This window comes from Cervus canadensis, chromosome 27 (genome assembly GCF_019320065.1).
Source record: "Cervus canadensis isolate Bull #8, Minnesota chromosome 27, ASM1932006v1, whole genome shotgun sequence".
Taxonomy (NCBI): Eukaryota; Metazoa; Chordata; class Mammalia; order Artiodactyla; family Cervidae; genus Cervus; species Cervus canadensis.
The window spans coordinates 22,776,124-22,802,899 of record NC_057412.1 but is presented as its reverse complement, the minus strand read 5'-3'; the positions used below and the strand labels follow the sequence as shown (position 1 = coordinate 22,802,899).

The following is a 26,776-nucleotide window of genomic DNA, read 5'->3' as shown; positions in this document are numbered from 1 at the left end:
TCACCCAAATTAATGACCAGTTTTCAGAATTACTGCTCTTTCAATATTCCCCCATCTGATTTCATTAGTTCAACAATTCATTTATCCAAGCTAATATTTTTCAAAAAGAAGCAGGACAAAAAAGACTTATGTTAAAGATAAGAAGTGAGGCAAGGAGATAGCAGAGATGACTCAGCCAGTTCAGCCTCAAGAGAGACGGAGGTAACAGAGTGGTCATATACAAATATAATAATAAGGACATGAGTCTTCATTCTTGAAATGGGATGAGAAAGACTGAAGGAAAGAGGTCAGAGTATCTTGCTAGTTTTTCCAAACTATAATCATAATCCCTGCTCTTAAGAAGTATGTATAGAAAAGAAAAGACTGGCACATAGATACACAATGAAATACAGGGTCCTAAGTGTTATGCAGGTAAATATTTATGACCAGATATCACATGTAAAACACAGTGACACATCAGTGTGCTAGAACTGATTCTTATTGTGTGTGCTCAGTTGTGTTAGACTCTTTGCGACCCCAGGGGCTGTAGCCAGCCACACCCTCTGTCCATGGGATTTCCTGGCAAAAATACTGGACTGAGTTGCCATTTCTCCAGGGGATCTTTCCAAGCCAGGAATTGAACCCACGCCCCCTGCAGCTCCTTGCATTGCAGGCAGACTCTTTACCTGCTGAATCATTAGGAAAGCAGATTCTAACCTGTGCACAAAATCTAATCTGGTACATATTCATTCATCTCAACTTTCAGTGACATCATAATGCTAAAAATCAGGTCCTTTTTCCTTTTTTTAACCTAGAGATCTTTTTTAATTTTTTTTAACACTTACCAGAAAAACACAACTTAAATCATTTAAACCTGATTTAAGGTTCAAATCAAATTCACCTTACTTTTTTATATCATACTTAACCCCATGATGTAGGTACTATTACTATCTCTTTTTCACAGATGCATTGTTTTAAAGTTTGTGTGACTCACCCAAGGAAATTAGTGGTCATGTCAAATTTCGAATTCAATCTAATTCCAGAATCTGCAACTCTGAACATGACACAGCCCGTGAAGGGCTGAGTATGGAGACGGTACCTTTTATTAAAAGGCTTCACAAAACCGCTGTTCAGTTTTTCTCTGAACAGAAGGAATGGGCTGCAAAGATATGGGGAAGCAAAGAAACTGGATGTTCTAGCTCTGATTTTGCTCTAAATGAGAGAGGGAAAGGAGCCAAGGAAGATTTTGATCCATTCACACTGCTAAGATTGACCTGCTTTTAGCTTATCTCCAGTTACATTTTTATGAATTCAAAAAAAAAAAAAAAACCTCCTCACTAACTGCAAACTGCTTTCTTCCAAATATCCAGGCCGGTATCTTAAGTTATTTTTAACACCTTTCTTTCCTTTAGAAATGTGACTCAATTAATCGGTGTGATTCAATTAATCAATAAATATGAGCTCTACTTTAAAACTACATCCATAGTCTGACGGCTATTAATCAACCTTCAATGCTATCATCCTTCCCCAGACTATCTTTATTTTTGCCTGCAGTAGTTTTTTGTTGTTGTTGTTAGTTTCTTTGATTCCATTCTTGTCCGGTGGAGACTTGACTTCACAAAACATCCAGTGAAGTAAAATCGTCATTTCTCTGCTTAAAACTCAGCAATGGCATTCTGTCTCACTCAGAATAAAGTCTTAAGTACTTATCATACTTGTGTTTCAGCAGAACCACACTGGCTGAGCTATTTGACACTGAGCATCATGAGAAGAGAGAATTACTTCTACAGAACTGGGGCTAGAGTCAGAAGGAGTCTAGGACTCTGAGAAGGTATCCTGGGAATGGACAGAGCCAAGTAGATCTATGGTAGGCAAAACCCAACTCAACCTCAAAAGGCTGATCTATAGATAGAGTACATCACACCAGAGTTGTCTAGATCAAGGTGTAAGAGAGATGAATATTCATATCTATTACTACATACCATTAATTATTATTTAAGAGCTCTGCCTAAGACGGACAGAGGTTCCAAGCTAATCTCCACCCCATTTGTGTAAGTTGAATAAATTCAACATCATGAAGACATTCATACAGAGATGTAGGTTCTGGGTGTTGGAATCAGAGTAAACATGGAATTTGTAAAGTGATCCCAGGAAATGTATATGAAGCACAGTGTCTGCTATAATCCCCTGTTTCAAGGTGAGATCCATTCAGCCCTCCCGCTAAATGCAATGTACTGATTCTTCAGAGGGTGCTTGGTAACATTAAAAATAATAATAATAATAATAATACTTGAAAGACTCGAAGTTAAGCTACAACCAGACAGCACTGCTAAAGTTAGCCCTGAGGCTTAGGTGATATGCAACTTTTGTCTCCTTTCACTCACCCTTGGCCAACACTTCCGAAGCCCTGGATTAATTAAGTGGTGGGGAGATACAGATCTTTATACCTCAAGTGACAGAGCCCTTGGTACTGTGCCCCTGTTTGACTCTGACCTTTTCATGGTTAAAACAGACTTGAGATCTCTAAGGACTCCGTAATATATCTCCAGAGGTTCAGCTAAACTGCTTTCTGCCTCTTTGTATAGAAGCAGTTCTACGTCCTCATAATGGCCAGAGTCAATTACCAGTGCCAATATGGTAACTTTCTTGTCTGCTGGTCTACAGGAAGGAGGAGCTCAACATGGCCAGGTATATATCATAATTTTCCAACTGTAGACCTGCCAAGTTTAAAAGGGCTTCCCTCATAGTTCAGTTGGTAAAGAATCCGTGCAATGCAGAAGACCCCAGTTCCATTCCTGGGTCGGGAAGATCCCCTGGAGAAGGAATAGGCTACCCATTCCAGTATTAGGCTTCCCTTGTGGCTCAGCTGATAAAGAATCCACCTGCAATGTAGGAGACTGGGGTTAGATCCCTGGGTTGGGAAGATCCCCTGGAGAAGGGAAAGGCTACCCACTCCAGTATTCTGGCCTGGAGAATTCCATGGGCTATACAGATATCATAATTTTAGAACTGTAGACCTGCCAAGTTTAAAACTGAAAAGACAGAAAGCATGCAGTCTCTAAATGAGTCACTAGGAGTGATGACAAGAGGGGTGGGGCCCCTTCTACTTTCATCCTATCATTTCTGGTTTAGGTATTCTTATTATTAGAGACTAAGGAGAAAATTGGATAAAGGTATATACCATATCTGAAAGGGATCCTGCAACAAAGCAGGTAGTATTTGTAAGTTGGAACCTTTGTTATGCCTTTGAGTGATCGTTTCAGCATTGTATCAGACTAGCACGCTCTGAGTGCTACAGAAAGTGGTAGAGCTAGTGATCCTTTGAGACATGCTCAACATTACAATTGTTTTGGGACTTCCCTGGCAGTCCAGTGGTTAATGGTTAAGACTCTGTGCTTCCAATGGAAGAGGTGTGGGTTCTATTCCTGGCTGGGGAACTAAGACCCCACATGCAGCACAGTGTGGCCAAAATATATATATATATTACAATAGCTTTTATGCAAACTGTATCCTTTGGCATGAAGAAATATTATATAAGATAAAGTGAAAGTCGTTCAGACATGTCCGACTCTTTGTGACCCCATGGATTATACAGACAATGAAATTCTCCAGGCCAGAATACTGGAATGGGTAGCCGTTCCCTTCTCCAGGGTATCTTTCCAACCCAGGGATCAAACCCAGGTCTCCCGTATTGCAGGCGGATTCTTTACCAGCTGAGCCACCAGGGAAGCCTGATATCATATAGATAAAATGCCAGTAAATCAGACACATTGTACATCTTTAAAACTAACTAAGACGTTAATGGCAGAAAAGGAAAACACATATCAGCATATCTGTCAATTACTATCCATTCTAGAGTGGATGGGCCCTGGTATAATCAACCTGTTACCAAGTGGCTGATGGATCTTGAGACTGATAACATATCAAGAGCCCAGAATCACAGTTGGTTGACAAGTTGGATATTCAGCAGTGATAGTAGCTATATCTGGAATTCCCTGATAGCTCAGTTGGTAAAGAATCTGCCTACAGTGCAGGAGACCAGGGTTCAATCCTTGTATCAGGAAGATTCCTTGGAGAAGAAAATGGCAACCCACTCCAGTATTCTTGCCTGGAGAATCCTCATGGACTGAGGAGTCTGGTGGGCTACAGTCCATGGGGTCGCAAGAGTCAGACACAACTTAGCGAAAAACCACCACCACCACCTCCAGTAGCTGTATCAAATTTGTCAGAATAAGTCCATGTTACTGGACTCATATATCATCTCTTTCATGGCTAGTCCATTTTTGGGTCTCTTATGTGAACAATGCCAAAAATGAGTACAGAGGGTATCTTTCATATACCAAATAAGTCATTCTGTCCATCTGCTGGTTTAGTACCTCCTATGTAATGCATCCCATCTGGTTTGCATTAATGTGGTCTACGAAAATCTACACACAGTCTGATGACTCCCATGGATCCAACTATACACCTTTGATCTAGACTTTCTGTTTCAAGTCTTGCTCTTCCCAAGCCACTGATCATCCAGCCAAGCCTTTTACCACCGGTCAGGGATCTGAGTATGTCTCTTATCACAGGCCACTTCTTTCTCCACATGAGATAGAAGACAAGATGGAATCCAAAAGTTCTGTCTTTTGGGAAGATTTTTTTCTTGCCACTGTCTTTCAGAACCCATTATGCCCAGGACTGTGATATGGCAGGAATGCCCAGACCATCAGGATCTCCTTGGACTATAACATAACATGGAAGGAGAGTTCAAATTACACTGATCAAGACTGGATTGGATATTAGTTACTGTCTGCCATCATTATGGTGCTTCCCAGAGGTAGCCCTACCTCAGTGGTAAAGAATCTGCCTGCCAATGCAGCAGACACAGGTTTGATCCCTAGTTTGGGAAGATCCCCTGAAGAAGGATATGGCTCTCCACTGCACTATCCTTACCTGGAGAATTCCATGGACAGAGGAGCCTGGTTAGCTACAGTCCATGGGATCACATGGAGTCTGGACACGACTGAGCATGCATACATGCCCTCAATACAAGTGTATTTATCCCAATTAAAAACTCGGGACTAGGCACCTGCATGTCTGCAGCAGCCTCTCAGGTCCCTAAGGCCAGGCTCAGACCAGCAGAGGCTGCATCCAGACACCAGGAATTCACTGACACCCCTTCCTGGAAGCCAGACCTGAGTACTAGACCCTGGGAGCAGCTCCTGGCCCCTCAGGATCTCTGTCCTCCACCCTGCTGGGCCATCCCTGGCCTCGGTGAGGACCTGAGAAAGGCCATATGGACAAGGCCAGGTCCTCCCAGGCAGGGCTGTGGAGAGCTGTCAAGCTAGGGACCCACTTGTCCCTGGGTGCAAGGTGTAGGTGGGTCCCCAGCTCACCATCATCATCCGGGATGACATCAACTGGCCTTACAGCATGGAGTTCCAGGCCGTCTTGCAGCCCCTGCAGCCAACAGAAGAGAGCACCTATGAGTATTTCACCAAGATCACCTGTTTGAGAGCGGCATCAGCTGGGGCAGAGTGGTGGTCCTGCCAGGTTTTGGCTACTGCCTGGCCCTGCACGTCTACCAGCTCAGCCTGACCGGCTTCCTCGGCCATGTGACCCGCTTTGTGGCCAACTTCCTGTTGCGTCACTGCATTGCCGGGTAGATTGAGCAGAGGGGTGGCTGGGAAACGGCCCCCATCAAGAACACAGCGATAGTTCTGGCTATATTTTGTTGGGCCAGTTTGTGGTAGGAAGATTCTTCAAGTCCTGACTCCTGGAGGGGCCCTTTGGCATCCTGAGACCTCTGTGTGGACTTTGACCCAGACTCCTCCCCTCACTTCCTCTCCTGCAGGCCTCCCGGAACCCACCCACTCCACCTCAAAAGCGCTGGAAGCTTCAGTAACTGGGCACTCCAGTTTTGGAAGGCCCCTGCCCAGGGGTCCACCAGACTGCTGGGGTGCCCCACCATTGCATGGTGCTAATGGGCCCCTCTCAGAGAGGGACTGTGGCCTCCTCCTTTAGCTTTCTGGGACCCCCCTCAGCCCTGTCTGCTGGCTGTGGGGGACACTGATAACTTGGGAAAGCAAGAGGCTGGGAACCATTTCTCCCCAAGGAGTTGTTGAGGGTTTTAGTTATTTCTAATTATTCTTGGGAGGGCACCCGCCATTCCCTCCACTCTGCCTAAAGCCTGGATATCCAGGGTGTGGGGGTTAGTAGCTCTATTCTTCCCCAGACTTCAGCAGTTCTGGAAGGCAGAACTTGAAAGCTGGGCCTAGAGCCCAGTTCCTGACCCTTCCTAAGCATCATGTCCCCCAGGGACAGGACTGGTGGGGGTGGGGATGAGGTACTGCTCAGCTCCAGCCCCTGTTCCCACTCCCTACCCCCCGCCCACTTACCCCCACCACCACCCCACCATGACCCATATTGCGTTTGCAGTTGGGCTCTCAGAGATTCGGGGTGGGGGGTGTGCCGTGAGGGTGGAGGAGGATATAGACCAGAGCTCAGCACCTGCCGAGCCTGCCTTCTGTGGTCCTCATGCCCCACCTTCCTCTCACCTGCTATCACTTACTCCCACCCCAGTGAAGCGCAAGTGAGGCTCACCACACCCCCATCGCTCCGGATAAGTAAGGCAGGGGTCTTGGATGAGAGGAGTGCTGAGGCCCTCACCTCACCTGGACTATAGTGTTTAGGACTGTGGTTTGTTGTTGGCAGGGAGTGGGGAGCTCATCTTGACTATTCTAAGTGAGAGAAGGGCTGTTAACACCGCTAGTATCCCAAGGTTGGGAGTATCCCCTGTGGCCTGGGCACAGTGTAATCTGAGAGTATGCATAGGGGAACTGTGAATACTTGAACTCTGCCCCCAACCTCTACCCTCTGCACCCCACACCTGCTTGAGCCCTTTCTGCTGGTGGGGTACAAGTGCCTCATCTATCTTGCACAGCTGCGGGATTCAGAGGTCCAGGGAGAGCAGTTCTTGATTAAATGCAGGGAGGGGATGCAAATAGAGACAGCTGGCCACCTCCCACAACCTGAGTGTGTCTGAAAATAAACTGCAATCCCCCCCAAAACAAACCAATCTCAGGGCTGGAGAGGAGGAGTGACCACAAGATAAGACTATGTTTCCTCTAGAATTGGACAAGGATCTCATTTACCATGTGACATTCCACTATAATGGGTGGGCACATGGGGATTTGGGGTTCTTGGTAACCAACAACTTTGAAAAGTTCTGCATATTCACCCTATCCTAATGGATACAGATCCTTTTGGGTAAGGTTGCGTGAATTCCTGTTGCATTTCAGGATTCTTCCTCAAATGCACCTGTATCTTTTTCAGTCAAGTTAAGGTCTGGAAACTGGGTGGAGAATAATGATTTTCCACTGGGGTGGTTAATATCAGTTTATCTGCCTTCAATCTTTCTTGATTATATATATTAAGTTACACTTACTTGGTTGTCCATATATCTAGTTCTTAGGAAGGGTGTAGTGTATTAGCCATCACGATAGACCCTGGTGGGTCAGAGTCAACTGGTTTTCATTGCAGCCTCACTACCTGTAATATTAGATATACTCACCCTGTGTCTGATAGTTAGATGCTTCCACCTGGCTTCTGCTGTTCTGTAAACCTATCATTCCTATAACAAGAGTTCAGGTTCACAACATTGTCTATTATTAATGTCATCTTTTAGTGGATAGCCAATGTTCTACCACTGAGTTGCCATAGCTCTGATTCCTCTCTAAGTGCTTTTCTTAGTAAAAAATAAAGTGTCTCCTGGGCCCTTTCAAGAAATGTAGCTACTTAGTCGATTGTTTGAGCTCACATAATAGATATATTCTTGCATATCTACCTCTGTGAGTACTTTTGATCCTTCCTCAACATTCTGTCAAATGTCAGTTCTACCATCTCTGGGTACTTTACTTTAATGTGGATCATTATTATTTCCAGCTTTCCAGGAGCCAACTCAACAATGTATCAAGACCAAACCCTTGCTAAGTTGTTGAATCTGAATCTCAAGAAAGAGACCCTAGTATCATCCAATCCTCCCATGCCAGCTTTACATATGACTCACTTTGTCTATTATATTCAAGTCCTAGTCAAGTTTTCTTGATTCTGGTTGCTACATACCGACTAGGTCTTATTGTTCCATTGGTAAATAACTCCTATCCTCCCTTAGTAGAATCAGTACTTCCCAGTTGGACCATCCTAGGACTTGACCTTAGTTATTGGTGTTCCAGTGAGGAGGTGTAGTTCTATTGGAGATTTCAGCATGACCATGGGCTTTCCTGGTGGCTCAGTGGTAAAGAAAACACCTGCAATGCAGGAGATGCAGGAGACATGAGAGGCTGATCCCTGGGTTGGGAAGACCCCTGGGGGAGGGCATGGCAACCAACCCCACTATTCTTGCTGGGAAAGTCCCATGGCCAGAGGAGCCTGGTGGGCTACGGTCTATGGGGTTGCAGAGTCAGACATGACTATAGCGACAGCACACTTGCAGCCTGATCTCAGGCAAAGAGATGCTTCTGCACGGTCTTTAGGAAAGGAAGTGTTGCTATCCTCAAGCAATAGTACATAAGTCACTTCTGAAGACACAGAAGATTCAAGGTAATCTTGGACTCAACATATTCAAGTACATTCACTCAAATATTTCCATAACACTTCATAGGATCCCACTCTCTCTTTGACTTTAAAGACTTGCCAAGGCTGTGGTTTCATCACTCTTTGTAGCTCTGTTATATTACTCTCAAGTTCTGGGCCTGATCTTCAGCATGGTCTACTCTCTGGCTACAGGTGATGAGAGTCTCTATTAGTGATGCCATGGAAGCCTTTTCACTTTCATATCATGTCCTTGGTTGTCATTGATTGACCTGAGCTTGTCATTTGCTTTCTTTTCATAACTGACACCCAGAAAAAAAGCAACTAATTCCACATTTCTAAAAATAAGAGATTCCCCTATATTATTTAAATGTTAGAGGTATTGCCTAAGCCAATACACCCTCTTCCTCCTTCTTCCCATCCCAGTTTGCCAAATGGAACATTTTGGTAATTGTAAGACAGTGTGGGGAAACAATACAAGGGGAAAGAATGCAAACAGTGAGAGGCTTTATTTTTGGAGGCTCCAAAATCTCTGCAGATGGTGACTGCATCCATGAAGTTAAAAGATGCTTGCCCCTTGGAAGAAAAGCTATGACCAACCTAAACAGCATATTCAAAAGCAGAGATGTGACTTTGCCAACAGAGGTCTGTCTAGTCAAAGCTATGGTTTTTCTAGTAGTCATGTATGGATGTGAGAGTTGGACTATAAAGAAAGCTGAGCACAGAAGAATTGATGCTTTTGAACTATGGTGCTGGAGAAGACTCTTGAGAGTCCCCTGGACTGCAAGGAGATCCAACCACTCCATCCTAAAGGAAATCAGTCCTGAATATTCATTGGAAGGACTGATGCTGAAGCTGAAACTCCAATACTTTGGCCACCTGATGCGAAGAGCTGACTCACTCATAATTGCTATATGGCTGGTAAGTGACCTCACTCCAGAATTCTGTTCTGGCTATCTATTTCCTATACCACCTTTGTTAACAGCTATATTATGTTGAACTTGCCAGAATCATGTTCTGAGACAAGATTTGTGTGAAATGGAGTTACTAGAAATAATTCACTGAAAAAAAACTGATGCAAAGGTAGTAGAATAAGACTTGGAAAAAATGGACATTGAGCAAGAGTGTGATGTCAAGAAAAGTCTCACAGGTGCCAAATTAGTTACCTAATTGTTACAAAATTGCTACCTACAAAACTACCAGAAATCTGTGACTTGAAACAATGCCCAAGGTCTGTAGGTTCAAAACCAGGCAGGTTTAGCTGAGTTCTCTGCATAATGGATCACAAGACTAAAATCTAATTGTCAGTCAGACTGAACTCTCATGTAAAGACTCTTGGGAAGAACCAGCTTCAAAATGCATACATGTAGTGGGACTTCTCTGGTGGTCCAGTGGTTAAAAATCCACCTTGGAATGCAGTGGACACGGGTTTGATACTTGGTTGGGGAACTAAGATCCCACATGCTGCAGAGCAACTAAGTGCCATAACTACTGAGCCCATGCACTACCAGTAGAAAATTCGTGTGCCTCAATGAAAGATCCTGCATGACGCAACTAAGATCCTGCATATTACAACTAAGGCTTGATGCAGCCAAATAAATTTAAACAAAAATTCATGCAGGTACTTAGCAGAATGTAGTTCCCTGAAAATTAAGAACTGAAATCCCTGTTTCCTTCATTGACTGTTGACCAGCAGTCTCCCAGCTCTTAAAGTCTGCTCAACAGTCGTTTCATACCACCTCCTCTATCTTCAAGGTCAGCAATGACCCTTGGAATCTTTCATAAGTTTCTCATCTCTGACTTTCCCTTCTGCTTCTAGTGTGGTTATGTAAGGGTCCCCTATTATACAAGAACTTAGTTCCTATGTGATTGTTGAGGCCAGTTGATAAAAGGTTCTCTGTAACATAGGGTATTTGTCTTTCATTTGGTTTATGGAGACTGATTATTCATTCGAACACATTCCAGGTCCTTGACCATCAGAGATGAATGCCTACATCTATGAACTGTCATAACTCAAATTAAATCTGACATGCCCACAAAGTAGTTGGAGTTAACATCTTCTTATAATAAGGTCAGCTGATTAGGAAACTTGATGAAATCTGAAAAGTCCCCTTGCCAAGTAACAGAACAAGTCACAAGAGTAACCCTATAGAGTAGAGGTCATGACACCACTTCAGAATTCTACCACGGTTTGCTATAGAATTTCCATTAGTAAATGCTTGAATCAATTACCTTATCTGTAAAATTAAGAAACTAATAATATCAAACTCATTGGATTTTTGAAAGTTTAAAAGAAAAATTTATTTTAAAGTACTTAGTATAGTGCTTGTCACATACTGTATTTGTGATCAGTCATGTCCACCTCTTTGTGAACCCATGGACTGTTGCCCACCAAGTCCTCTGTCTATGGGATTCTTCAGGCAGGAATACTAGAATGAGTGGTCATTTTCCTCCTCCAGGGAGTCTTCCTGACCCAGAGACTGAAACTGTATCTCCTGCAATTGCAGGCAGATGCTTTAAGATATAATAATTCATTTAACTAATGAACTAAAGATTCTGGTAGCTTGTGCCTTGCATCTGTATAGTCAAAACTATGGTTTATCCAGTAGTCATGTACAGATGTGAGAGCTGGACCATAAAGAAGGCTGAGCACCGAAGAATTGGTGCTTTCAAACTGTGGTGATGAAGAAGACTTGAGAGTCCCTTGGACTGCAAAGAGATCAAAGCAGACAATCCTAAAGGAAATCAATCCTGAATAATCACTGGAAGGACTCATGCTAAAGCTGAGGCTCCAATACTTTGGCCACATGATGTGAAGAGCTGACTCATTGGAAAAGGCACTGATGCTGGGAAAGATTGAGGACAGGTGAAGAAGGGGGAGACAGAGGATGAGATGGTTGGATGGCATCACTGACTCAATAGATATGAGTTTGAGCAAACTCTGGGAGATGTTGAAGGACAGGGAAGCCTGGCATGCTGCAGTCTATGGAGTCACAAAGAGTCAGACACAGCTTAATGACCAAACAACAACAGCTGGTCTCTAAAGATGGACCTCAAAGAACCAAACCTCCTAATACTCATGCCCCTGTATATAGTTTCCTTCACTTGAATCTGGGCTGACTCTTGTGATTCACTTGTAATAAAGAGTATGTGACAGAAAGAATACTGTCTGATTTCTGATGCTAGGTCATAAAAACTCTCATAGTTTCTATCTTGGTCTCTCAGAACATGTGCTCCAGGGAGGGCCAGCTTCCTGAGGATGCCATGTTCTGTGGCTACGTAAGTTAGCCATGTGAGGAGGTGGCATGGAAAGAAAGAAGCCTAGGTGGCCCTAAGTTGTCCCATTTCAGAAAGACGATATGCATGGGGCTGAAGAAGAGCTCTTTTATTTCCTGTTGAGTCTTCAAAGGAGTCCAGACCCTACCAACATCTGACTGAAGCCTCATGGGAAACTTAGAGAAGCAATAAAGTTGACAGTTGGGTCTGCCCTCATGGCTCAGTGGTAAAGAATCCACCTGTCAATGCAGGAGACATGGGTTCAATTCCCGATCCAGGAAGATCCCACATGCCACAGAGCAACGAAGCCTATGCCCCACAACTATTGAGTCTGTGCCCTGGAGCCTGTGCTCTGCCACAAGAGAAGCCAAGGCAGTGAGAACTTGCAACCAGAGAAAAGCCCAAGCAGCAACAAAGACCCAGCACAGGCAAAAATAAATGAGTAAATAAATAAAATTATATTTAAAAACCAGACAAAATATTAGTATATAAAAAGGGTGACAGTAAATTGTTGCTTCAATAAGTTTCTTATCATTAGTTACACAGAGAACAAGAATGGAATTCTAAGCAAGATACTAAATTAAATTTGCACTGAGGTTTTCCTTACTATCCTTTCCCCAGATCCTACAGGTTTTTGAGGCTAGTTGATATAAAGCCTTTCTGTGATGCAACCTATGGGTCTCCCAGTTGGTTTATGGAGCCATATTTTTCACTGGAACCTACTCCAATTGCTTGATTGTCTATGATAGATGCCTATGTCTATGCACAGTCAAAACCCAAATGAAATCTGACATACACCCAGGGTGGTTAGAGTTAATTTCTCGTCCCTTGGCTCCTGCTTATTACAGAAAGACCTGCTCATTTAAGTGTTTTCAAGCTACCCGTTCCTGTAGTTGGAAGTTATTACATGTTGATAGTTATCTTCACTGACATTCAGTAGCCTTGATATGCCAGGGAATTTTAAATGGAACTGAGAAACAAAGGCAATACAGTTATGCAGACACTAGAATGTGAAATAACACTCCAGTGACTTAAGGAAATGGAATCAATGCAGCCCTGCCCTAATAAAATATGAAGGCTTTCCAGCCTCAGATTCTATTATCTTTGGTGATACTCCTGTTGTCTGTCTTTTAAAAGTGCAGATGCAATCCAGTTAGAAAAATGTCACAGCTCTCCTGTAAAAACAGCATGCTCCACACTCACAGCAATAAAGATTTCCTCCATCATTGAGCATTGTTGTCTTTGGTCCCTGGCACTGAGCAATTTCCCCGAAAATCTCACAATCCGTTTGTTTGACAAGTGGGCTGATCTCGGCCACAACAGCAGCAAGTATCTTCTTTAACTTTGGTAACTTGCCAAAATTAAATAAGGGAAGTGATCCAAGAAGAGCAATAACAACAAAGCTGCTAGGATGCTAGTCGAGGAGCCTAGCTTGGCATCTGTGTCCAGCAGAGCGCCTGTATGTGTATTGTCAAGGGTATATTGATGATAAATGACAGAGAGGTCATTATTTCCCTGAATTCAATTGCCAACCTCCTCATTCTTATAAGCACAGTCATGCCTGACAGACACTTAAAGATATTTGTGACTGTCTAGGAACATGAAGGCGGCGGCTCTAAGCATCCTGGGCAGAAATGTGCGCTGAAGGAAACAAGAGAATTACCCCAAAGCCCAAGACTTCAAAACTTCTGACTGAGCAATAAGAGGGACTGCCTTCATATAAATGCATGACCCTCAAACTAAGGGGGTTATTGTTTAATAAGCTTCTTTACAGCAAAATCATTAGCAGCAGAAAGATGGTAAATCTAGCTAAGTTAGAAATCCGTAAATCTCCTAATAAAGGAAATGTTTTGCCTTGATTTTTTTCCCCCCATTATATGTAACTAGATCAGTCCTTTAAAGAAAAGAAAACAGTCATAATGGATGTGCATACTTGGAGGAATTTAAAGAAGTGAATTGAGAAATAACCATAGAACTAAAAGGGAGTCTAGAATTTTACCGTTTTTCATTCTATTATTTGAGAATTCTCTAAGTGACACCAGCACAGACCCCAAGAGTTACACAAAGTGGCACAGCTCATCTGTGGTGGGATTTGACCAGAATTTCCTGCCTCTGGGTACTTTACTTGACCCATTATTCTTCTAGGATGCTGGATCCATCACAGATACTATTCTCTTAAACACAGGCTGCTTATAGTTAAGGTCATTTTTACGTGGCAAAAGATCTGGCACTGGCTGTGATAGGAGAGGAGGAGGAAGAATAATTCTGTGTTCTACATTTGTTGAACTTTAAGGAAAGCAGAACAAGCAGGAGACAGTTGCTCATGTTCGAATAAGGATGTTAACTATTAAGGATTATTGACAAGGGGTCTTATAGAATCGTAAAGTTAAAAGATTAGACTATTGTGTATTTCAAAGAACCAAAGAACAAGAGGCCTTTACCTTTCCTTTCAGAATCACCCCATCTTCCATCCCAAAGACTATGTCATGTCATTTCTCCCTCTTCCCTGTTTGTTCATCCTTTTATCCTTCCTAATGACTACTTTATCGTTGTTGTTGTTTTATAACACAGCAATGTTCTCAGCTAAGTATTTGCTTTCCCAGAATGCCTTGTTGCTTACAGATGTGGGGAGTGGAGAAGGGTTGAAAGAGAACAAATATGGTATATCCAGGCTGAGAACTAGCTTAAGTCATAGGAGAAGGGAGGAAAGGTTCTAGCAGTGCTTTATCTTAACAGGTAAAGGAGGAGGCCTGGTATAACATTTGTCTCTCCTCTTCATCTTAACTAAAGAATATGTGTGAAAGCTGGAGCTGCAGCAGCCACCTTGCAATCATAAGGTTGCACAATTCATTCCCTGAATCATATGCACCAACTACCTATTGTGAGCTTACTTGTTATGCCATAAAAAGCAACTTCGTCATTTAAAATATGGTCACTGGGTTTTCTAGTACTTGCGGTGGAGAACATTCTGAACTAATGCACTCTTTCAAGGTGCCATCATTATTTTTCCATGTTTCTTCATATACTGGCCATTTTGAAATGAAATATCCCCTCTTTCCTTGTGTGAAATGTCTTGTTCTATCGTTAAGAAAATGATCAACTATAGTCTTTCCTCTTGATTCCTCCCTCAGACTGTCCAAGAGTTATTATTTCCACAACCTTAAGAGTACATCATGAGAAACATTGGGCTAGAAGAAGCACAAGCTGGGATCAAGATTGCCAGGAGAAATATCAATAATCTCAGATATGCAGATGACACCACCCTTATGGTAGAAAGTGAAGAAGTAAAGAGCCTCTTGATGAAAGTGAAAGAGGAGAGTGAAAAAGTTGGCTTAAAGCTCAACATTCAGAAAACTAAGATCATGGCATCTGGTCCCATCACTTCATGGTAAATAGATGGGGAAAAAGTGGAAACAGTGGCTGACTTCATTTTGGGGGGCTCCAACATCACTGCAGATGGTGGTTGCAGTCATGAAATCAAAAGGCGCTTGCTCCTTGGAAGGGAAGTTATGACCAATCTAGATAGCATATTATAAAGCAGAGACATTACTTTGTCAACAAAGGTCCATCTAGTCAAGGCTATGGTTTTTCCAGTAGTCATGTATGGATGTAAGTGTTGGACTATAAAGAAAGCTGAGTGCTGAAGAATTGATGCCTTAAAACTATGGTGTTGGAGAAGACTCTTGAGAGTCCCTTGGACTGCAAGGAGATCCAACCAGTCCATTCTAAAGGAGATCAGTCCTGGGTTTTCATTGGAAGGACTGATGTTGAAGCTGAAACTCCAATACTTTGGCCATCTGATGAGAAGAGCTGACTATTGGTAAAGACCCTGATGCTGGGAAAGATTGAGGGCAGGAGGAGAAGGGGACGACAGAGGATGAGATGGTTGGATGGCATCACCGACTCAATGGGCATGAGTTTGAGTAAACTCCGGGAGTTGGGGAAGCCTGGCATGCCGCAGTTCATGGAGCTGCAAAGAATCGGACAAGACTGATCAACTGAACTGAACTGAAATGACCTCATAGCTATTTGTACCCTCAGTCATTAGTTAATTTTTGCACGTGCATGCCAAGTTATGTCTGACTCTGTTACACTCTGGACTATAGCCTGCCAGGCTCCTTTGTCCATGGGATTATCCAGGCAAGAATACTAGAGTGAGTTGCCATTTCCTTCTTCGGTGGATCTTCCCAACCAGGGATCGAACCCCAGTCTCTGCATTGACAGGCAGGTTCTTTTCCAGTAGCACCACTTGGGAAGCCCCAGGTACTTTCTATATGTTAGCAACAATTCTGTATGTAACCTTCATATCCCCATTCAGGTTCCACAGACACAGAGATTGTATTAGCATTCATATTCATTCACTACCTCAGTTCCGTTTGTATTAATGATCCTGCAAAGACCACTCACCCATTTCTCAAACACTGTGGACATCACAAATGAAAGGATGAATCCCTGCCTCCGGGTGCTGCTGCCCCGGAGCACTCAGGTCTCAATTGCTAACATTTTCAAGCCTCTGGGTATTTATTGGATCTGATAAGTTTCTCATCTCCCTCTCTACCTGCCACAAAGTCTTCCTCCTCTTGAGAGAATGAGGTCCTGCTTTGGGTACAAAATCTAGGGCAGCCCAAACCTGCCAAACCAGTAACATGACAGAGTCACTTGATGCTCTCAACTAAAGCAGCGATATCCACTTTAGTGTCTCAAGTTTCTCCAGGCTGCAGCTCAGATTCATCCCCAAGGTCCTGCAAAAGACCAGATGTCTATACAGTCCAGCTTCTCCTCTGTGGCCCTCCTCTCTCTTCTCTTTTTTTCTCTGCCAGTGTGCTAAGTTGCTTCAGTCTTGTCCAACTCTTTGCAACCCTAGAGACTGTAGCCCGCTAGGCTCTTCTGTCCATGGGATTCTCCAGGCAAGAATACTGGAGCAGGTTGCCATTCCCTTCTCCATGGAATCTTCCTAACCCAAGGATTAAACCCACATCTTTTATATCTCCTGCATTGAGAGGTGAGTTCTTTACCACTGAGCCACCCAGAAAGCCCCCTTTTCCTGCAACCCAAACACTAACCTTTTGTCCTCTTTGCTACTTCTAAAGAGTGACTACCTGGTGCAGTGGTCATGGACCACACATTTTATACCCAAGCAGGCTGTGAGTCCCAGGCTGATGTCAACTGGACTTAACTGTGATGCTTTTTCTTTCCTGCAAGGTTTTCCCTGGCAGCTCAGACAGTAAAGAATCCGCCTGTAATGCGGAGGGCCTGGGCTCAATCCCTGGGTAATTCATGGCAACCCACTCCAGTATTCTTGCCTGGAGAATCCCCAAGGTCAGAGAGGCCTGGTGGGCTACGGTCCATGGGGGTCACAAAGAGTTGGACACGACTGAGCAACTTAGCACACAAAAGGCTTTAAATTCTCCTAGGACTGGGCGATTTTACATTCCTTTTTCTGTTCATTTGTTTCTGTTTATTTTTTCTTTCTCTATCACTGGATAGCATCTGACGAACAGTGTGTCCTTGAATAATGTTTAATGAATTAATGAGGCAAAAAAAAAAAAGCTAAATGACAATGTCCAAATCTGTTCACCTAGACAGTGGCAGAGCCAGGGCTTGAAGAAGTTTCTTTGATTTTTAATCCTATACTTAGTCATTGCTTTGGATGGGCTTAAATGAGAGCTTGGAGCATAAGGAAAATAAACAAATACACTGTTAGCAGTGAGTGTTTTTGTTCAGGAAATAAAGCTTAGGAAATAAAGTAAGGAAATATCTCTTACTTGCAATTAAATAAAGGACTTATACTTTGACAGACAAAGTGGGAATTACCATTTCCCATTGATTATTTATACCCTATCTCAGAGTCTTAGCAGGCCACATGCCCTGAAAACCCATGAGTAATCCTAGAAAGTACAGTGAAGGTCAGATCTACTTTTGTTAAAGAATTTACATAGTCCAAAGATGGTCAGTGGTCCACTAGTTATATTGGGGGGAAAAAATAAACATGTGTCAGATTAGTGTATGTGAAAAAGAATGTGAAAAAGAATATATATACAAGCAACACCCCCGCCCTGCCACCCCGCCTCTCCACATAGTGCTTCCTATAAACATATCTCAGCAAACTCAGAAAATGGAGCAAAGGGAACTCATAGAAGCAAAAAGACAGCAATCAATACTTGAGTTGCCCTGGCAACTGGTGAAGGGGAAGAAAGCTACTGCCAAGTGATTCATATGACAGCAATAGTCTTCACGAGAGTCCTGCGGTAGCACCATTAGCCATCTGGCTTTTAAAACAGGAGAGCAGAGCAGTGCCAGGGCACGACATTATTTTATTCATGCTTCTATCTCCCCAGTCCAGGCTTCTGACCCAAACTGATAGAGATCCAATTAGCTTTTAAGACAAAAGTTACATAGGGTGTATTAAGGTAGGAGAAACAGGATTTTTTTTTCTTTTTCTATTATCTATAGTTTTAAAGTGAAGTTTGTATCAGCCAGCTCAGGCTGTCATAACAAATACCACAAGCTAGTATGGATTAAATCACAGAAATTTATTTTCTTCGTTCTCAAGGCTGGAAGTCCCAGATCAAGGTGCTGGTAGATGTGGTCCATTGTGAGAGCTCTCTTCCTGGCTTGCTGACAACCCCTCTCTTCCTGCATCCTCATGTGGACTTTCCTCTGCAGCACGTGGAGAGAGAAAAAGCTCTTCCTCTTATTATAAGACCAGAAATCATATCAGATTAGAGCCTGACCCAAAGGATCTTATTTAACCTTAGTTGTCTGGTGTGTTGCTGTCCATGGGGTCACAAAGAGTCAGACATGCCTTAGCAACTAGACAACGATAATCTCCTAAAGGTCTTACCCTTGAATACAGTCACAGTGGGAGCTAGAGCTTCAATATATGATCTGTGGAAAGGCGTTGAAGAGGCAGCACAATTCAGTTCCTAGAAAGACGGTATAAATAAACAACTTTTTGGAAAATGTGTGCGTATGTACTAAATCACTTGTGTCGTGTCTAACTCTTTGCAACCCTATGGACTGTAGCCCACCAGGCTCCTCTGTCTATAGGATTCTCCAGACAAGAATACTGGAGTGGGTTGCCGTGCCCTCCTCCAGGGGATCTTCCTGACCCAGAGATCAAACCCAAGTCTCCTGCATTGCTGGGCAGATTCTTTACTGTCTAAGCCACTGGGGAAGCCTAAAACATGAACCTGACCAAAAAGAAACATATTTCTTGGGCTTAGTAAATAGGCATGACTGGACAGAAACAGATAATATGACTAAATTACTATTCAGAGTATTCTTACTAGATAGCATTATTAGCTACAATGAGGTACAAACCTACGGCTCCACTGGTAGCTTTAATAATTCTTTTCCTAACTATAAAATAAGTATAATGTGAATTTCTTTGTAGAGTGAGAAAATTATAAACCAGGTAATGCAATTAAAATTCACCCTGAAATTACAGGTAATTACTTATAGTTTGGAGATGATTAAAACCTAAAAACATGTGCTTTCTTACCTTCAGGGTTGTCCTTTTAGACTGATTATACGCTTTTGTTCTCCTGTAGATAAGGCTCTGAATTGGTTACATTATTCGCTTACTCATATGGACTGTGATTAATCTCTACAGAGTAATGACAAGAGTCTTGTGCTTGACTTTATAGAAGAAAATGGGTTTAACCATGTAGGGTCCAAGGGTTAGTATATCCACTGAACCTGAGTCTATGTACTTGTTTGCTTCAAACATAATATGTACTAGTAGTTATCTTCTCCCAAGTGTCCCTATGTTTATGGCTTGCCTCCAACATGTACTTCAGTGGCTTAAATTAAAAAATTATAAACAGGACTTCCTTGATGATCCAGTGGTTAAGAATCTGCCTGCCATTGTGAGGAACACAGGTTTGATCCCTGGTCCAGGAAGATTCCATGTGCTGCAAAGCAACTAAGCCTGTATGCCCCAACCACTAAAGCCGTCAAGCCCTAGAACCTGTGCTCCTCAACAAGAGAAGCCACTGCAAGGAGAAGCCAGAACACAAAACTAGAGAGGAGACCCTACTCGCCACAACTAGAGACAACCCATGTGCAACAATGAAGACCCAACACAGCCATTAATAAATAAATACCTTTTAAAAAATGATAAACAAAACTGCTTAAAATATCCACATGAATCTGGATGGGTGATCTGCACACTGCCTCTAACCATATCTCAAACCGTACACATCCTTGTATTCTCTGATAATGGCACCATCACTACTGGACCCAAGTGGAAACATTATGACAACTTTTAAAACAAGAGAATTCAAAAGGTCTCAATAAGTGAACTATGTATAAATATATGATTGAAATCACACCCCCAAAGTGCTACTGTCCTTAGGACCAAAGACATTGTGAGACAAGAGTATTTATGAAAACTGGAAAGAGAGATCTCATTAGAAAAGAGAGAAACAAAGACCTTTTGTGAAAATACATCGCCTGAGGTAACCCCACAGAGAGGGAGTCAGAAAAATGAATATCTTGACTTCTTTATCCTCCCTTTAGTTAGTTTGTTTGTTTTTGGTTATGGATCCCCACTGGCCAAAAACTAAAAAAGTATAAGCCAGAGATAAGGGAATCCATTGTTGTAGCTTATCAGATCCGTTTCCCATGTGGCACTAGTGGTAGAGAACTTGCTTGCCAATGTAGGAGACTTAAGAGATGCAGGTTCAATCCCTGGGTAAGGAAGATCCCCTGGAGGAGGGTATGGCAACCCACTTCAGTATTCTTGCCTGGAGAATCCCACGGACAGAGGAGCCTGGCAGGTTGCAGTCCATGGGGTCACAAAGAGTCCGACACGACTGACGTGACTTAGCATGGCATTCAGACCAACTCCTAAGGCATAAAGCTGGATGGTGAAGAGTATTTTAGAGGAACAAATAGAAATATCCAACAAATAGGGTATCTCTGGAAAAGGTCAGTCCTCGTCCCAATTCCCAAGAAGGGTAGTACCGAAGAATGTGCTAACCATCGGACAATTGCACTCATCTCCCATGCTAGTAAGGCCATGCTTTAAATATTACATGCTAGGCTTCAGCATTATGCTAACCAAGAGCTTCCAGATGTCCAAGCTGGGTTTAGAAAAAGCAGAAGAACCAGAAATCACAGTGCCAACATTCCTTGGATCATAGAGAAAGCAAGGGAATTCCAGGAAAACATCTACCTCTGTATCATCAACTATGGTAAAGCCTTTGAGTGTGTGGATCATAATAAACAGTGGAAAGCTCTTAAAGAGATGAGAATACCAGTCCATCTTATCTGTCTCCTGAGAAACCTGTATGTGGGTCAAGAAGCACCAGTTAGAACCCTGTATGGAACAACTGATTGGTTCAAGATTGAGAAAGGAGTATGACAGGGCTGTCTGCTGTCACCCTGTTTGTTTAACCTATATGCCAAATACATCATGAGAAATGCTGGGCTGGATGAGTTACAACTTTGAATCGAGATAGGCGGGAGAAATATCAACAACCTCAGATATGCGAATGATACCACTCTAATGGCAGAGAGCAATTAAGAACTAAAGAGCCTCTTGATGGGGATGAAGGAGGAGAGTGAAAGAGCCAGCTTAAAACTAAATTAGAAAAGAAAAACCAACTAAGATAATGGCAACCAGCCCCATTTCTTTATGGCACATAGCAGGGGAAAAGGTGGAAGTAATGACAGATTTCCTCTTCTTGGGCTCTAAAATCAATGCAGGTGGTAACTGTAGTCATGAAATCAGAAGACGATTGCTTCTAGACAGTGTGTTGCAAAGCAGAGACATTACTCTGCTGACAAAGGTCAGTACAGTCAAGGCTATTGTCTTCCTAGTGGTCACGTATGGTTGTGAGAGCTGGACTGTAAAGAAGGCAGAATGCCAAATAATTGGTGCCTTCAAACTTTGGTCCTGGAGAAGACTCCTGAGAGTCCCTTGGACAGCAAGGAGATCAAACCAGTCAGTCTTAAGGGAAATCAACCTGGAATATGCCTTGGAAGGACTGATGCTGAAGCTGAAACTCCAGTGTTTTGGTCATCTGATGCAAACAGCTGATTCATTGGAAAAGTTCCTGATGTTGGGAAAGATTGAGGGCAGAAGGAGTCGAGGGCAACAGAGGTTGAGCTGGCTGGATGGCATCACCAATGCAATGGACATGAACTTGGACAAACTTTAGGAGATGATGAGGGACAGAGAGGCCTGGCACGCTGCAGTCCATGGGTTTGCAGAGTTGGACATGACGGGCGACTGAACAACAACAGGTTATTTATATACTGTTTCTGTCATGATCTCTCCTGAGAAATGGTATTAGCATATGTAATTTCTTCTCCTTGAGTATTCTTCTGTTCACTTGGCTAATTCCTAATATCTTTAGATATTAGCTTAGGAAGTCACTTCTTCAGTTAAACCTTCTTCATTTCTTTATTAGTCAGGATATGTTCAATTACTCTGTTATAATAAATAACACCAAAATCCTAATGCCTTAATATAACAAGGGTTTATCTCCTGTTTGTTAAAGTTCAACTTCATGGGCATGCAATATATGCAATCACAAAAGGCCCCATGCTCAAGAGGACCAATATTTTGTCTAAGACTCTGCTGTAATCATTTTTATATTATTGATAAGTTTTTTTTAATTGTCATAAATTATATATAACTTGAATCTTGTCTTTTTATTTTTTGGCCTTGTTGTACAGCTTTGCAGGATCCTAGTTCCCCTATCAGGGATTGAACTTTCACCTGGCAGTGAAAGCAGCAAGTCCTAACCACAGGACCACCAGGCAATTCCCTGAATTTTGCATTTTCATGTGTATAGTTCAATGGCAACCTGTTCCAGTATTCTTGCCTAGAAAATTCCACAGATGGAGGAGCCAAGCAGACTACAGTCCATGGGGTCACTGAAGAGTCAGACATGACTGAGTGACTGGGCATCGTGATGAGTTCAGTGGCATTCAGTAATTCACATTTGCATTAGGCCCAACAATTGTGTAATTGGTCCTGCTCGCTAATGGCAGATGCCCATCATGGCTGTTGTTGTAGTTGTTTAGTCACTAACTCATGCCCGACTTTTTTGTCACCCATGGACTCTTAAGCCCACCAGGCTTCTCTGTTCATGGGATTTCCCAGACAAGAATATTGGAGTGAGTTGCCATTTCCTTCTCCGGAGTATCTTCCCAACCCAAGGATCGAACCAGAGTCTCCTGCTTGGCAGGCAGGTTCTTTACCACTGAGCTACCAGGGAAACCCTGGGATTTAGTCAGGGATTAGTCAGGGATTGCCAGAGAAACAGAAACAATACAATATATAGATGATATAGATATATAGATACAGATATGAGAGATTTATTAAAGGAATTGGCTCGTGTAGTTTTGGAAGCCAAGACGTACCATAATTTGTCATCTGCAGCTGGAGAAACAGTAATGCTGATGGTAAAATTCAACATGAATCAGAAGGCTTGAGAACCTGGAGGTCACCAGTGTAGTTCAAGACTAAGACAAAAGTCTAAAAACCACAAGTACCAATAAACAAGAAAAGGAGAAATAGTGCCTCACCTCAAGCAGAGAAAGTAACTCACCTTCTGTCTACCTTTCTGTTCTATTCAGGCCCTCAGTGGATTAGATGATACCCACTCATAGTGGTGAAGGCAATCTTCTTTACTCTGTCTACTGATTCAAATGATAACTTGATCTAGAAATACCCGCAGAGACACACTTCATTCAAAATGGTCTTTTACTAGCTATTTGGGCATCACTTAGCCCAGTCAGGGCTTCCCCGGTGGCTCAGATGGTAAAGTATCTGTCTGCAATGCAAGAGACCAGGGTTCAATCCCTGAGTCGGGAAGATCCCCTGAAGAAGGGAATGGCTCCCCACTCCAGGATTCTTGCCTGGAGAATTCCACAGACAGAGGAAGCTGGCAGGTTACAGTCTATGGGGTCACAAAGAGTTGGACAGGCCAGCCCACTCTATAAAATTGTCAGAGCAACACAACAAACATAATTGAATTAAAGAATGAATTAAATTGTTGAATTAAAGAATGAATTAGAAACTCCCACAATGGTTTACTGCAGTGGTTTTCCATGTCACTAGTTTCAGGGTGCTTTATCCCTATACTAACCAGTAGATGGCCACAAGCCGCATCCACTATGTACATTGAAATTAAATAAAATAAAAATTTAGTTTCTCAATCATGCTAACACAATTCAAGAGCTCAAGAGTTATGTATAACTATATTGGGTACAACAAATATTGGACATTTTCATCATTGCAGGTAGTCTTACTAGAAAGCTATTTTACACCAAAAGTTTAGACAATTCTAAAATTCTGTTTATGTGGGCTATAACTATGGATACTTACTGTATTTGAAATTTAATTAATTGATAAGATATATGTTAATATATTTGAAAATAACAATACTAAGCACTTTACATAACATTTTTGTTTATTGATAGAAAACTGTTAGATTTTCACATGCACACCCATGTTTCTGTTGAGATATGTTGTTTTTGTTGCCTGCCTTATACACATATGTAGTCAGAAAAGGAAAGAGTATTTTAATAGCCTTTTCAGATAATGATGGTTATTCCTCTTTTGATTCTATGTAAAACTTGACAAGTGGTATTTTCTAAGATTAAGTCACAATGCGAAATTTGAAACTGTATCAGTGAACTTTAAAACTTTGTTATATTAAAATCCATTAACCTATCATACACTTTGTATAAATCTTTTATTTATACAAGATTTTAAATATCATGCGTTGGCCAACTGGAAAATATTGATCCATCAAGTTATCTTTAGATCTTTTAATTGTTAGATCTTTTAATTGTTGGCTCGTTTCATCATGTAATATTAAAAAAATAATATATATTAATATCATTACCAGTTAATATATATTAATATCATTACCAGTGTTACCAGAAAAGCCTTTATGTATTAGAAAGTTGTCAAAATCACTATGACACATACACATTTTGAAAAATTCTAATTTTTGTTTGAGAGCTCAGATTTTATCATTAATAACACACTTGTATTTTGCTTGAAGTGTCAGGCTCACTTGGTTTTCTTTTTTTTTCTCTAGTCTGTCAAGTACTTACATCTGAATAGCTATTATTTGTCTCTTAGTATTTATTTTACTTTCTCTCTCTTTTTTAATTGAAGTATAGTTGATTTACAACATTGTGTCAGTCTTTGTTATACAGCAAAGCGACTCAATTTTACATATACATACATTCTTCTTTAATATTCTTTTCCATTTTGGAAAAAAAGTAACATCTCTTATCCTAGGAGGTTAGATACAGCTCCCTAAGCTATACATTAAAACCCTGTAGTTTAGCCACTCTAAACTACCAACTTCCAGTTTCCAATCCATTTTCCTTTCTCCCCCACTCCTTTTGGCAACCACAAGTCTGACTCTATCTCTGTGAGTCTGTTTCTGTTTTTTAGATATATCATTTGTGCCATATTTTAGATTCCACTTACCTCACTTAACATCATAATCTCTATTGCATCCATGTTGCTGCAAATGGCATTATTCTGTAACTTTTTATGACTGAGTAGTATTCCATTGCACTGTTAGTATTTATTTTAAGTAAATATGTTCTGTTTATAAAAGTGGCTAGTTCAGTCCCACATATATTTTATCTGGGATTCAGAATTATACGTTCGTGTGGAGCATAAGTCTTTTATAGGTACTTCCCATCTACTAATAGCACAGAATATTAAAAAGACATACACTCAGGGATTGAGATTTAATAAAATTAATACTTTTTACTTCTTCAGCAAAATATTCTTATTTTTTAATTGGGTGTGATGGTGAATGTTGTGGGCTGAATTCTGTCCCCTTCCAATTCATGTGTTGAATTTCTAACCTCCAGTATGTCTGAATGTGACTATATTGGAGATAGGGTTTTTAAAGAAGTAATTGATTTAATATGAGCATTTTAGGAAGGACCCTAATTCAATATGACTGATTCTGTATAAGACGAGGATAGGAAGACACAGAGGAAAGACCATGTAAAGACATAAGAAGTCATCTGTCTATAAGCCAAGGGGAGTGGCCTCAAAAGAAGCCAACCCTACCAGCACTTTGATCTTGGCTGTCTAGTCTCCAGAACTGTGAGGAAATAAATTTCTGTTTTAGTCTGTAATACCTTGTTAAGGTAGCCCTTGCAAACTAATACAATGGGTATAGTAAAAAAAACAGTGACCAATACAGTACAGTTTGGTGCTACTAACTTGATTTCTGCTGAAGGAGTAGCAGTTTCATCCATCTCTACCCTTGCAACATCAACACAGTGAAAAATAAAATCTTACTATTATTATAAAAATAGCATTGACTTCATAATCTTTTTAAGTGTGTTGAGAGCACCCTGGGTACTAACTAGAAAGATACTTTGAGAACCAGTTGATTATCTATAATGCAAAAAAAAGTGTTAGTCACTCAGACATGTCCAGCTCTTTGTGACCCCGTGGACTGTAGCCCACCAGGCTCCTCTGTCCATTGGATTTCCCAGGCAGTACTGGAGTGGTTTGCCATTTTCTTCTCAGGGGATCTTCCTGACCCAGGGATCGAACCCGCAGCTCCTGCATTGCAGACAGATTCTTTACTGTCTGAACCACCAGGGAAGCATATTTTATTATTGTTATTCTTTTCCCGTCCCACCTGGGAGCATAGTAACACCATCTTTTCTAAAATGTCGGATGATTCACCTAAAACTTAAGAGATACCTCTTTCCACTGGTCTTTTTCAGAATCTGTATAAAGCATGATTTCTTACAAAATAATTAGCATCACAGGTAATTCTCCTTTGTTTAACCATATCCTTAAGTGAAAAAAGTCATTCTGAACAAAGCTTTTAACTCCATGCCATTTTTCTCTTGAACAAATTTAATTAGAAACAGTGGGTAGGATTTGGGAAGATTATTCCAAAGCTAATTACATTTATTTTGTTGCCAA

At 41.7% G+C, this 26,776-nt stretch overlaps 1 pseudogene; it reads left to right on the top strand.

Moving 5' to 3' along the window:
- The first annotated feature begins 2,613 nt into the window (after window positions 1-2,613).
- LOC122428658 lies at window positions 2,614-5,737 on the top strand (annotated as a pseudogene).
- The last annotated feature ends 21,039 nt before the right edge of the window (window positions 5,738-26,776 follow it).